Source organism: Camelus bactrianus, chromosome 15, assembly GCF_048773025.1.
Source record: "Camelus bactrianus isolate YW-2024 breed Bactrian camel chromosome 15, ASM4877302v1, whole genome shotgun sequence".
In the NCBI taxonomy this organism is placed as follows: domain Eukaryota; kingdom Metazoa; phylum Chordata; class Mammalia; order Artiodactyla; family Camelidae; genus Camelus; species Camelus bactrianus.
Genome location: NC_133553.1, coordinates 68,159,735 through 68,172,597, shown reverse-complemented (window position 1 = coordinate 68,172,597; position 12,863 = coordinate 68,159,735). Strand labels below are relative to the sequence as shown.

Genomic DNA, 12,863 nt, shown 5'->3' with positions numbered 1-12,863 from the left:
GGGGGTGGGGCCGGACACCCAGGCAGGAATTGGAACGGCCTGCAGCCCCCGCCCGCCCCGGCCGGGAACCTGGGACACAGGGCTGTGTGCCCCCACTCTGCCCAGTATCCCTGTCTGGCGGCTGTCGCCGTGGTGATCGGAACCTGGACCGCCCCGCCCCTACGGGGTGAGGGGGTCCGCTGGGGTATGGGTGCACTCCGGGTGTGGGGGATGCCGCGGTGAGGGGTCGCTGGGAATGGAAGTGACTCGGCTGAGGGTTGGGGGTTAATTCCTGGGTGAAGGGTGAGGGGACTACTTCTGGATGGTGGGGGGACCTGGGGTGACGCAGGAGAGGTCCGCTTGGTTTGTGGGGGCTGTAGCTTAGGACGTAGCGGGGCGTAGACGGGGGCGAGGACTTAGGGGTGAGGAGAAGGAGCCTTGTCTTGAGGGTCCGATCAGTCCGGGACCGGGCCTGGCAGGGGGTGGGGAGGCAGTGACTGGGTTAGGGTGGGCGAGCAGGGGGAGTGGGGCTGGGGAGTGGGGCTGGGGAATGTGGCCTGGCCCGGGGCGGTGGTGGTTCTAGTTGGGTGCTGGGATCCTGTGGGGTGCGGGGTGGGGGCGTTGGGGTTGGGGACCTGGCCAGCCCTGGCCGCGGAGTGGGCCCGCCCCGCCGCCCCGCCGCCCCGCCGCCCCGCCGCCCCGCCGCCCCGCCGCCCCGCCGCCCCGCCGCCCCGCCGCCCCGCCGCCCCGCCGCCCCGCCCGCAGGGACCCTGCCGCAGGAGCCGCAGCCTAGCGTCCGTGCTGAGGGTAGGAGGGGGAGGGGCGCGCACCGACACGCACGCCGGCGCGCGCGGACGCGGGAGCGCGCCCAGAGCGTGTGGAAGCTGGGCGGGAGCCGGGTGCCCCCGGACCAGCTTCCTGAGGAGGAAGGCGGCCCGGGTTCTGGGCCGCCCGCCGCCTGCTGTCGCCTGTGCTGCCGTCGCCGGGCAGGTAAGGGGGCGCTGGTGCGGGCGCGCAGGTCGGGAGTCGGCGGGTGAGGCCTGGGCTGTGCAGCTGGGGAGGCGCACAGGGAGGGCTGCGGAGGTGAGGCCCAGGCCTCGCGGCCCGTTAGGACCCTGAGGCGGGTCCCAGGCCCGCCGCCCTGGTTGGGATGCCCCCCCAACATTAGTATTTACTGAACCCCGCGTCTTTCTTGGCAGCCGCTCATATGCGGGTTTGGGAGAGTGGGAGCAGCCCCGGGAGGTGGGAGGGCGCTGGACCGCCCCGGAGCACCTCAGACTGGCCCTCAGGCCACGGCCTTCCCGCGCAGGTGGGCCCGCCTTGGGAGCGGAGGCCGCCCCGGACCCTGTGGGGCACCAGCGAGCTGCGGCAGAAGAAGGGGCGAGGCCCGGCCTTTGGGAGCTTGTTGGCCTGCCCCCGAGATCCAAAGCTTTTGACAAGTGTGTTTTTCGTCTTCTGAGGAATCTCCCTCCTGTTCTCCACAGTGGCTGCACAAAACTACATTCCCACCAACAGTGTGGGAGGGTTCCCTTTTCTCCACAGCCTCTCCAGCATTTATCCTTTGTGGACTTGAATGATGACCTTTCTGACTGGTGTGAGGTGATACCTCATAGTAGTTTTGATCTGCATTTCTCTATTAATTAGCGATGTTGAGCATCTTTTCCTGGGTCTGTTAGTCATTTAACTCCTCTCTTTTACAGCCTCGGATTTGATTCTTTCTTTCCCAGCCCACGTTCACTTCCCTGGCTCTCGCGATAGTTCACTGCTGCTTGATCATTGCCTTCTAGCTCCCGTCTATCCTCCTTGTACCTGTGTCTCCCAGCAGGGCACTTTTGATCTTTGGACTGGGATAGTTCTTTTTTCTCCAGGATTCTTGCAAATAGCAGGATGCCTGCCATCTGTGACCTCCCCCTAGAACTGCAGCCATGTTCCCACAGTCCTGGTGACAGACACTAACGTCTGGGGAATGGTCGTGCTCCCAGTCTGCTCATACCTCCACACTGGGTTTTGCCAAGTACAGCTTCCGTTGTCCCTTTGCTTCCTCGTTTAAACATCTTCAGCGGATTTCCACTGACAGTGAAGAAGACAGAGCTGTCTGTTTATCCCCCAGTTTTACTTCCCATTTCTGCCTGCCTTGGAGGTTGTGCTCAGTACTTTCTGTGCTTCTCAGCCGCCTGTTTGCTTTTGCCACACCCTGCTCTTAGATGGCCTCTGTCTGTTTCTCTGACTCAAAGTCTCCTATGCCCTCCTAGATGTAGTTGAAATGTTAATTCTGCAGTGAAACCATCCCTGATCACACCCTGTCTCCCAGATAAGAAGGGATCTCTCCTTATTCGGAATCTCCCTTTTTGCCTTGTGGTGTGGAAACTGAAGGGAGACAGGGACAGTCTGATCCACGTTTGTGTTCCCTGCATCTCTGTCCTCGGTCCTGCCATAAGGTCATGCTCAAGAAATACTCCTCGAAATAAACTGAATGGGAGGTCCAGTGAATCCTGCTATGCTGCCTCTGTTCATGATAATTGACTTCTCACCCACCTACTATAAAATTTTCAGAGAAGTGTCATGAGAGGTTTTATATATATAGTTCCAGAGTGAAGTTTTAACGCCAAATCTACTCCGTTCTGAAAGATACATTTGTTCTTTCGTTTTACATCATTAAACTCCTTTTAGTAGTAAGCTCACACATTTTCAGCTCTTCATCACGAGTTTGATCTGTTTTTCCTGCAATCTCAATTTGAGAAGCTGAGTAGAAGGAATGAAACCTGCTTCTAAGGTGTCCTACTAAATGGCCAAGGGTAACTGAAGCACGTCTTTGAAATTAAGTGTGACACCCCCCCCCCCAACCATTAATCCATCAAATTTTGCCAATGACACAGCAAAACATATTGGCGTTTTGGGCATCTCTAGTGATTACCTGTGAACACGTATCTTTACCATTTGGACTGTGCTTCTGGTTTTCCTCATCACACTCCATGGGGTTTACATCTGGGTCTGGGTGGCTCCTGGTTTAGAGCTGGCAGGTGGCTGGAGCCTCTGATTTGGTCCTACCGTGGAATGGCTCCTGGCCCGTTTTCCTCTTCCGGGCTTCTCAGAACTTGCCAGGGCTTTTGCTGTATGGGTTGTGCTTGCTCTGCCCTTGTGATTTGACTGAGATGAGTGCCATGCTGATCGACCCGCGGTTTTCTGAAGGTTATACCCCCCCGGGGTCTGGGACATCCGGGAGTTCTCGTTTCTCTTGAAGCCCCCCATCCCGAACCCGTCACCAGCAGCTTCAACTCAGAGGCCCCACCTGGCGTGCCGCTGCTGGCCTGAGCTGGCTCCCTGCCCCGCCAGGCCCTGGAGTGCTCCCCGGTCAGCGGCCTGTGATGCAGCTGTGATGGTTATGGTGCGAACAGACTGTGGTCTGCCTCAGTGTGAGAGGGAGTATTTAACCCTACACCAGAGGGAAATACAAATGACACAGTGCTGTAACATTGGATCGCTTTTTAAAATATCTTCGTGGCAAACTTAAAAAGTATCCTTGTAGTAGAACTAATATGATCTTCCAGTGTTAATATGAAAATGGCTTTGTAGAAGCAACAGTCTATAGAAAGCATAACTGACCTTCTGGGTTGAACATCCTTTTTGCCAGAAAGAGGCATTCAGTGTATAATACAGACTAAGTACAGTGATTTATAATTAACCACTTCTAAAGTTGGCGAGGTGCTAAGTAAGGATAACGTTCATTCTTCAGCTGGTTAGCATGTTTGGTAATCAGGCAAATGCAATGACAATCAGACGTCACAGTCTAGAGCCCAGTGAAATCAAATTCACTTCTCTTGGTGAAATAATTATGACAACACAAGTATAATGAAGTTTATGCTTTCTGTGATATTTTAGAAGTTCCATTAATTTTTTTAATTTTATTTTTTATTGAAGTGTAGTTGATTTACCATGTTAATTTCAGGTGTACAGCAAAGCTATTCATTTATGTATGTGTATATATATGTATGTGTGTGTGTGTGTATATATATATATATATAGTAGTTCCATTTTAAAAGGGAGACATCCACAATGAAGTATTTGTATTTACTGAAATCAGTTTTACAAAGTAGCTCTCAGTATTTGTTTACAAAGATGGTGCCTTCTCGTTATCAGTGATCTTGACAGAAGCTCAAGAATTGAGGTCTAGAGACTTGTTTTTTGCAAGCATGATTTGTGCTTTTAAAGAGTTTTGGGAGATTTAGAAGGCAAAGAACATTCTGTTAAACATTTGATTAAAAACATAATTTTGAGGGGGTGGGTATAGCTCAGTGGTAGAGTGCATGCTTAGCATGCATGAGATCATGGGTTTGATCCCCAATACGTCTGTTAAATTTAAGTAAGCAAACAAACAAATAAATAAACCTAATTACCTCCTCCAGAAAACAAAACAAAAATTTTTTTAAATCACGTAATTTTGATTGATTTCTCTATTCCTTGGATAGAACCTTAAATAAAACCTTGGGTAAACATAATAACTACCACGTCTGCAGTGCTTGCTATGAGCTGGACATTGTTCTAAGTGCATCATGTGACTACTTAATCCTCGAAAAAACCCATTTTACAGATGAAGAAACTAAGGCCCAGAGAGATTGAGTTGTGAGCCTGGAGTTCCCTGCTGCATAGCAGAGCCAGACTTCAGACCTGGCCACAGGGCTCTGGGTCCATGTCCTCCTCTCCACCCTCTGATGCCTCCATAAGTCAAGTCTCCACTGAATGTTTTTTATTTGAAGTTAGCTTGGCAAATTCTAACGGCACAAAATATCTTTCACAGATTTTACATGTCAGTATTTATGGAACTTTCACAACAAGCATTTAACAAAAGTCTAAGTGGAGCTGGTGAAGACACACCAACAGAACATCAGCCCCAACAAATCCCTGGGTCTTACCCCAGACCTGCTGAATCAGGATCAGGGCAAAGAGATGGGGTGTGGAGGGGTGGAAGACACCAGTGAAATATATTTCTGAAAACTCCCCAGGGGATTTCAGTGCACAGCCAGAGTTGGGAATCACTGGTAGAGGGTCTGCATCTTTTTTAAAAAAAGCCTTGATCGGCTTCTGAAATAGGGATGAATTTTGGCAGATGTGTCTGAACATGTTGGGGATATACATGGTGACACAGAGCATCCAAGAGAAAAATAGAGCATTTCTTATGGTCTTCACATTTTTAATACGATTTTACCTTTTTTCCTGGTTCCTTCCAATTCTTTTGTTAAAGGTCAAAACTTTTGTCCTGGAATTTGTAAATATTAGCCACTGGGCAGGATCGCCACTTCCCCACCAGCCTCTGTTGCCCACATCTGAGAATATGGTTTCACCACAGCTATTGAAACATAGGAGATTTATCATTTATTTAGCACACTTGTGGTTACCAGTTTATGGTGAATTGCTCCTGGCAGGACGTATTTCATCAGATGTACGTTTTCAGAGATTACTATTTACGTCTTGATTCCTCATGCTCACCTTAGTTCCAGGTGGAATTCCAGAACTTAGAGAAAGAATATGCATGGTTTTAGAACATATAGAAATCATAAGATGGCCATCAGAAAAATCTTGTCCTAATACTCTTTTCGTAGCTATTTGACTATTGTTGTGAAAATAAGCATTCCCCTTTTTCACAGCGAGTTGATTTCTATAGAAATACTAGCCAAGGATTATAGGATGGAAGTGAAATAAAAATGAAGACCCACATGCTGTCTATGTGTGCAGTGACGGCAGAGTAAATGCCCATGACTTCACCGGTCTTTTCCCTGGTCCTGTGTGTGTGGCAGTGTCGTGGCTGAAGAAGCTCAGCAGGGCAGGCTGTCTAAACTGGGTTCTGAGCCATTCGTAGGTGTTACCAAGGGCCTGCCAGGGGTTGGGAAAGACTTCTGAACTGAATAGTAAGAGCTCATGAAAGATGGAGAAAATGAGATTCCAGCAGAGTAAAGCTATGCCTTTGACTAGGAAGAAAATTAATCTCTCCCAAAGTGAATGAAAGGTTATAGAATCCTTTATTTTAATTTAGCCCTTTGGTTTGTGGAAGAGAAAAAAAACTGTATTAATCATCTTCATTTTGGATACGATGGCATAACAGTTCATTTGTTTAGAAATGAATACTTGAGGTTGTGCAAAGAACTTTCTTTCTTTTTTTGATTGGATTAATGATGTTTCCTGCCAAGGACTATTAATTGTTCTGTGGATTAAAGTCACATTAGCACAGTGACATTTAGGATTTCAGTCATGATGCAGTTCAGAAATTATTTGGAAATGCCAGCAGAGCAGATATACTGGAGAAACTCTGTCTTGAACTTTGAATTGCTGGGTCGAATTAATGCGGTGGAACCCAGTCTTTATGGGTAGAGACAGATTGAAGAATCTATCACCGAGGTTGGTTTCCATGTGACTGACATCTTCCCAGCATCCATCCTTGTCAGGCATGGCTTCTGGCTCCTAAGCTGCTCACAGGGTTAAGGACCAATGTCATCATCCAGGCTCATATATTAGGCAGAATGTGTATATAAAAGATTTTGAAAAGCATTCAAGAACATCTTGTTTAAATCAGCTGTAAGTCATAAGAATCAGCTGCCATGAAATGACAGCTCATAGTGAGAGACTTATAACTTGACAAACACCTCTTAATCCTTTAGAGCAGTTGAAACTTTGGAAGGCTTATGGGTCTTGACATTTCCTTCTATTTATAGATAAATGACTAGCATATGGGTCAGGTCAGGATAATCTTATCAGAAGCATTTACAAATATTAAGCATTAATATGAAATTGTTATGTCCTTTAAAAGGAAAACAAACTCAAAAAACTACTTTCATAGTCTTTTGAAATGAAATGAGCTTTTATCAGCCTGCATAAAAGTGTATGAAGTTCTCAGGTTAAAAAATGGAAGAGTTCATGTGTTTCCTTTACTCAAAGGGCTTGGAGTTTCCAATAAAAAACTGAAATTGGCTCACAAAAGTGTCGCTTTTGGTATATCTTCATTATAAATTGTACTTTCCAAAATATGTTTAACCTTTTAAGGCATGTTTAGAACAAGCACGAATAGAATGAATCATTTTTTATTTCAGAAACTTGACACATTTCTACTCTCTGTGTCTTTTTGAAGTAGTAGTTTATAGGGAAACATCTCTGTCCTGTGCCTGTTTTTTCACTCTTTTGAGGTTCAAGATCATTTGTCAGGTATTGCTTTAAAGCCTACTGTAGACCTGAAATTTGCTCTGTGTTTTAGACATAAAAGTAGAATTCAAAGTTTTAATATGTCTATACCTCAGGAACACATAAGTCTAAACGAGAGGATAAAACATGTACACAAAATAACCATGATCTAAGTTAGGTTGTGATTTGGACGCTGGAAATTCCTGATTGCCATTTTCTGTAGAGGTATGGGATGTGACTTCTGTTGAAAGGTCTGTACCACAGTGTACAGCCCTCGAATACGTATGGAAGGATGAACACTGAGGGGGCTGCAGGCATTTTATATAAAGGTCTCTCCTTCGGTTGAAGATTGGGGAATACCTTGATGACTTTTATACTTAAACAAAAACCTAGGTCGAATGTTATTTTACTGATGCAGGGATTACACGTGCATTTTGGTAGACTGTCCGGTTGACCATCGTGTTTGTGTTTTTCCAGGGCAGTCGAAGTGAAGTAGGGCCAGTCAGACCCTCAGGACCACCAGGTAAACTGGTAAGTAATATTTCTAGTCTCCAGCAGCTTATTTGCTTCCTATAAAATGCAATAAATTAAAAAAAAAAATCCAGGAGAGAAAAACAAGTTACAGAGGGTGATTTCGTCACCCTTCCTTGATTTCTCTTCCTGGGTGAGTGTGTGAAAAGGTAAATGTGAGATTTCCAGTTAAATCTAGGAGACCCCCAGAGGGTATTTCAATCTACATGGCTGGTAGCATTTATTTTAAAACTGGGGGAGATGTGGAGGGCTCCGTGTGGCCTCTGGTTGCTCTTGGAATTGGAGAGGACTGTGCGTGAATGCTGCCTCGTCCCCAAGCAGGCTTGTTCACGCAGCGAGCGGGGCTGTGAAAGAGCCCACAGCTGGGGAGGCGCATAAAGCACGGGACCGAAGACCTCAGAGGTGGGGTGGAGGGAGGGGGGACGGGCTCTCTTCTCCTGAGAACGTGGCAGGTGGGAGGAGCAGGGTTAAACCGAGCCCAGCCCTCAGGAGTCAACACACCTGAGGCCGTGTCTGGCTTGTGTGTTTTCTGTGTTGCAGTAACTGTGCTTCTGGGGACTCTGTGCTTGTCCTTCAGGGTTCTTTCGGTAGCGCTGGCCTCCCCAGCGTTCCTGGCCCCCCTGGACTTCCAGGAATGAAAGGTGACAGGGTGAGCTCTCAAGCCGTCCAGAAGGTTCCTTGTTTGGAAGGCTGATTTCTGCTATGTTGAGAAACCAGGCTTGCTTTGGGCCCAGTGGAGAATTTTTCTAGAAATTATCATAGAGATCTATCCAGAAAGATATCTTAAAGTACTGAGAGTGGAGGTTAAGAAGCCAGACATCTACTAATGCAATAATTTTTTAGAAGGGAAAAAATAAAAGCCAAGTAAAGTGAAAATTTTAACTGTAGTCACACTTCCTATTTAGTTGTAAATTTACATTCCTACTCGCCACATTTTACATGAATGTGGTCAGAGATCACTTCAAGTGGCCAGTGAGGTTTTGGACAGTTGTTTGTTTCTCCAGGTCATTCGTGACACTTGCTAGGTGGTGAGAAGATGGCATTTCTCTTCTGACACATTATCCACACTTGTTCTTACCCATCAGCCCCAAAGGGGAGTTGGTTCACTTGAAATTATATAGTTAAAAATCTCAAAATACTAAAAAGAGTATTGTATTCATTGCAGGGTGTGGTTGGTGAAACTGGTCCAGAGGGTGAACAGGTAGGCTCCATCGTCCGAATAGTGTGAAATACAGGGTTTAATGTGCGTTGATGAGTTTCACCAGCACTGGCCGATTTGTGGGCAGTTTCTCTGAATGTGCTTTGTGAGTGACACCCAGGGTTTAATTTGGTCTGTAGCTTGATCTACTATTTTTACAAGCTGGAGCTAATGAAGGCTTTGCCTTCAAGACTACACATTGTCTTCCTTTGAAAAGGGTGGTCCTGCTCTCTTATTCACTGAATTGGTTTACGCCGGGCTGATCATGCCCTCCTGAGCCATATCATTTTTTTTTTCTTTACCCAAGACCTTAGCAAATAAACTATGCAGGTGAATTAGAGTTAGACCTCCCTCTGTTTCTTCCTTTCTGCTGTCAGAGCCCTTTCTAACCCTTCCCTAATTACAAAATTGCTGGTACAGTCAATAATCCTTAACTTTAGCAGAAACTCAGCCTCACCTCCTGGTTTTCTCTGGGCTGTTTTCTGGTTGGGACCAGCCCCTGACAGCTAGATTGGAAAGCCGCTGAGAGCACTGTGTATTTCTGCATGATCTAGGGGGCGCTGTGGGGGCTTAGGAATGCTTAGCAGTATTGGCTGGTGAAAATTGAGCCAAGGGACTAAGAATTTTAAACAATGTGACATTTAGTCTTACTTTTTAGGGTGTCTCTGGGGAAGAAGGTGAAGCAGGAGAAGGGTGAACTTGTAAGACCTTTTTTTCTGGTTATTGATGGAGACTTACTGGTTGTTGATGGAGACTTCCTGATTTTAACTCTATTAGAGGCATACATGTTTTCTTTTCGCTGACACTGCTATCCTTGCTGACTTCTTTAAAGGCTAAGATGTTGCTTATATAGCTGGCAGATGACCCCGTAGAATTGTAGCCAAGATCAAGTAAAGCAGAGGGAAACACCCGCAGATCAATAGACCTAGCCTGAAGCACTTGGAGGGCAAAGTGTTCCCCTTAGGGGGCAAATTTTCAGACCACTTTCCATCTAGACATTCAAGGTGATTCTTACATGACTGTAGAAAGTCATGAACAGTGCTTCTCATGGACACAAAAGGAAAGTTTTGTTACAGTTGGAAAGTTGTGGCTCACGAGTGTGACCCTGGTGGCCATTCTCTTGAGTCTAAAACCCTCCAAAGAAGTGACTTCCACCCCCAGAGGAGGCTGCAGCTGCATCTCCAGGAAGGTAGTGAGAATGAGACCAAGTTACCGCTGCCACCCGCTCTGCTAGGTCTGCGGGCTCAGCTGCCTGGTTTTGACACAATGTAACATGACCTAGTGTGGAAACTTACGCTGGGTGCTTTGGGGTGGGGAGGTGACAGAGTTCTCATAAAATCTTTTCAGAGAGCTTTTAGTACAGGAGAAAACTCTGGTAATGTTGTTTGATTCAGATTTTTAGAATTTAGAGTTACTATAAGTGTGACATCTGAATTATGCTGAGCTTCCTAACAATTAAGTGAATGACAAAAGGATTATTCTAATTCTATTTTCTATTCAAACTGTTCATTTTATAAGCTAAGAGGATTTAAAAAAATATTTTTGAGGGGGAGGTAATTAGGTTTATTTGTCTATTTATTTAATTTATTTTTTTAATGGATGTACTGGGGATTGAACCCAGGGCCTCGTTCATGGTAAACATGTGCTCTACCACTGAGCTATACCCTCTCCACTAAGAGGATGTTTTAAATTATTCTCTTTTGTAGTGGAGATGCATTGATATGCTAAAACAAGCTGAATTCATACCTAGAACCAATGGTGGGAGATATTCAAGGTTGTTTTTTAGGCATAAAAGCATGCATATTTATTCGGATAGACTTGGGGACAAGTCTGAAAATATTGTTAGGGTTTCAAAACTGAAGCCACCTGGTTTAAATATCTATTGTGTTATATATAACAATATAGTAGTTTAATATTTTTTGACTTACACATTTAATTCTCGACACCTAGCATTTTAGATCTGGATGGAGCCTTGGAGAGCTCCTCTTCAACCCTGTTATTTAACAGACAAGGTCACCCACAGCTGGGAGGTTACAAAGCTCACACACGGTCATAAAGTTAAGTAGCAGAACTAGGACCAGAATCCAGATTTTGAATCTAATGTTTTTCTACGGGCCCAGAGTTCTTCTGTTTGTGGTGTTCTGTAGACTTCAGCAGCACAATCCCTCTGAAATATTTTTACTGAACTATCAGATGTGAATACACTGTTCTAATATAATTGGGTTTTATTGATTTAGGGAGATATAGGGTTACCTGGCCTAAAGAGATCTGTAAGTATAACAGTTACGGTATAAAAATAAAAATATCAATAAAACTGTAGAAAATACAGTGTTCTGCTTTATGAAATCATTCTGTAAAATTCAATTCTAAAAGGACTTACGTTTAAGGAAATTAATGTCTAAATTTATTCTTTAAGTAATGAATTAGTCCAAAGGAAAAAAAAAAACCAAACCCTATAACAGTGTAAATGGAACTGCATTTTGACCTAACCATGCCAAGGGAAGTTTTTTTTCCCTAAGTGTCTCACTGAGTATATGTCGTAATTTCTTCCATAATAAGTCACTTTTACAAGAACTGAACTGTGCTTAGCAGTGAAGAGAGGATAACTGAATTTCCATGTCAGTGATATCACTGCAAATATTTCAGTAATTTTCTTAATCTCCTGCGTATTCTAGTTGCAGAAGTAAGTCACAGGCACGGTGCTTAAGAAAATACAGATAATTATTAGAGGTAGCAAATGGTCACCTCATTCAATTGATCACTTTACAGAAACTCAGCTGATGTCCCTAGAGATGAGATGAGTTCAGAATTAGAGAATCAATCAGTAGCAGACCTCTGATGATTTGCTAAAAGTTGTGCAGATTTATTACAGTAAGAAATTTAGGGTAATAAAAGGAGAAAGGATGGAGCTGACTTCAGTCTCAAGTGTCACTACCACCAGGATCCATTAATTTCCAAGTCACTCCTGTTCCTGGAATCCACCACCCCCTCCCCACCAGAGCCTCTCTGTCCCTGTCCAACACATTATCCTCACGGCAGCCAGTGTCATCTAGATTAAAAAAAAAGGTAAAGCCCACAGTCTGTCCCTCATCTGCTCAAAACCCTTCAAGAATAACACTTCATAGAGTAAAATCACACCCTTAGCAAAGTGTACACAAAGGCTTCAGCAAAGTGGTCCCTGCCTCCCCAGGGTCATCTCCGACCTCTCTGGAACTTTATCTGCTTGCAGTTCAGCTGAACGTTTCTTCATGCCGTGTGCTGTTCTCCGAGCCTGGAGCACTCTTCCTCTTTCCTTAGAACAGTGCCTCCTACTTAAGTGCTTAACACCGTCCTCAGCCCTACTTTCTCCGGAAGGAGCCGCCCAGGCTGGGTCCCAGTGCCCTGCCCTGGGCTGATCACACAGCACTGAGACGGAAATGATCACATTGTGTCACTTCAGCTGTTTACATACTGCTTCTGAGCGCCCTGTGACAGTCTCAGGCTTCAAGTAACACCTCTGTGCCTAAGAATCTCTGACAGCAATGGCTGAGGACTGAGAACAGTGTAAAGAATAAACCTTGGTAGAATTTGGGAAAGGAAATCCTCCTTTACTGTCTAGAAATAATCACTGATGTCCAACGGTGATAATTCAAGTTATAAGAGAAAAAAAGTGGGTGAGCAATGCAGATGTCAAATGAGTTCATTTCATTTAATTTTGGATATAATACTAGGAGTTAGTTCTTGATTTATCACCACCCTTCCTACCCTGTCTTTCCTGACCCTACCCGAGTAACACCGGTAAAACTGAAGTACAGCCCCAGAATCAGGGGAAATAGCTGCTAAGAGAAAGGCTTCCCCTTTCCTCAGTGACTTCAGCCCAGACAAACCCGGCAAGTGGGTGAGGTCTGTTCCCCGGTTTCTACTTCAGCAGCCCACTCCTCAACTGAGAAATTCTTTCCCAAAGACCTGGGACCCCTGTGATGTCCTGGCCATGTTGGCCCTTGACATC

The 12,863-nt window shown here is 45.4% G+C and overlaps 1 pseudogene; it reads left to right on the top strand.

The window, feature by feature from the left end:
- Positions 1-186: 186 nt before the first annotated feature.
- Positions 187-12,863, top strand: part of LOC105066984 (uncharacterized) — a 29,058-nt pseudogene continuing 16,381 nt past the window's right edge.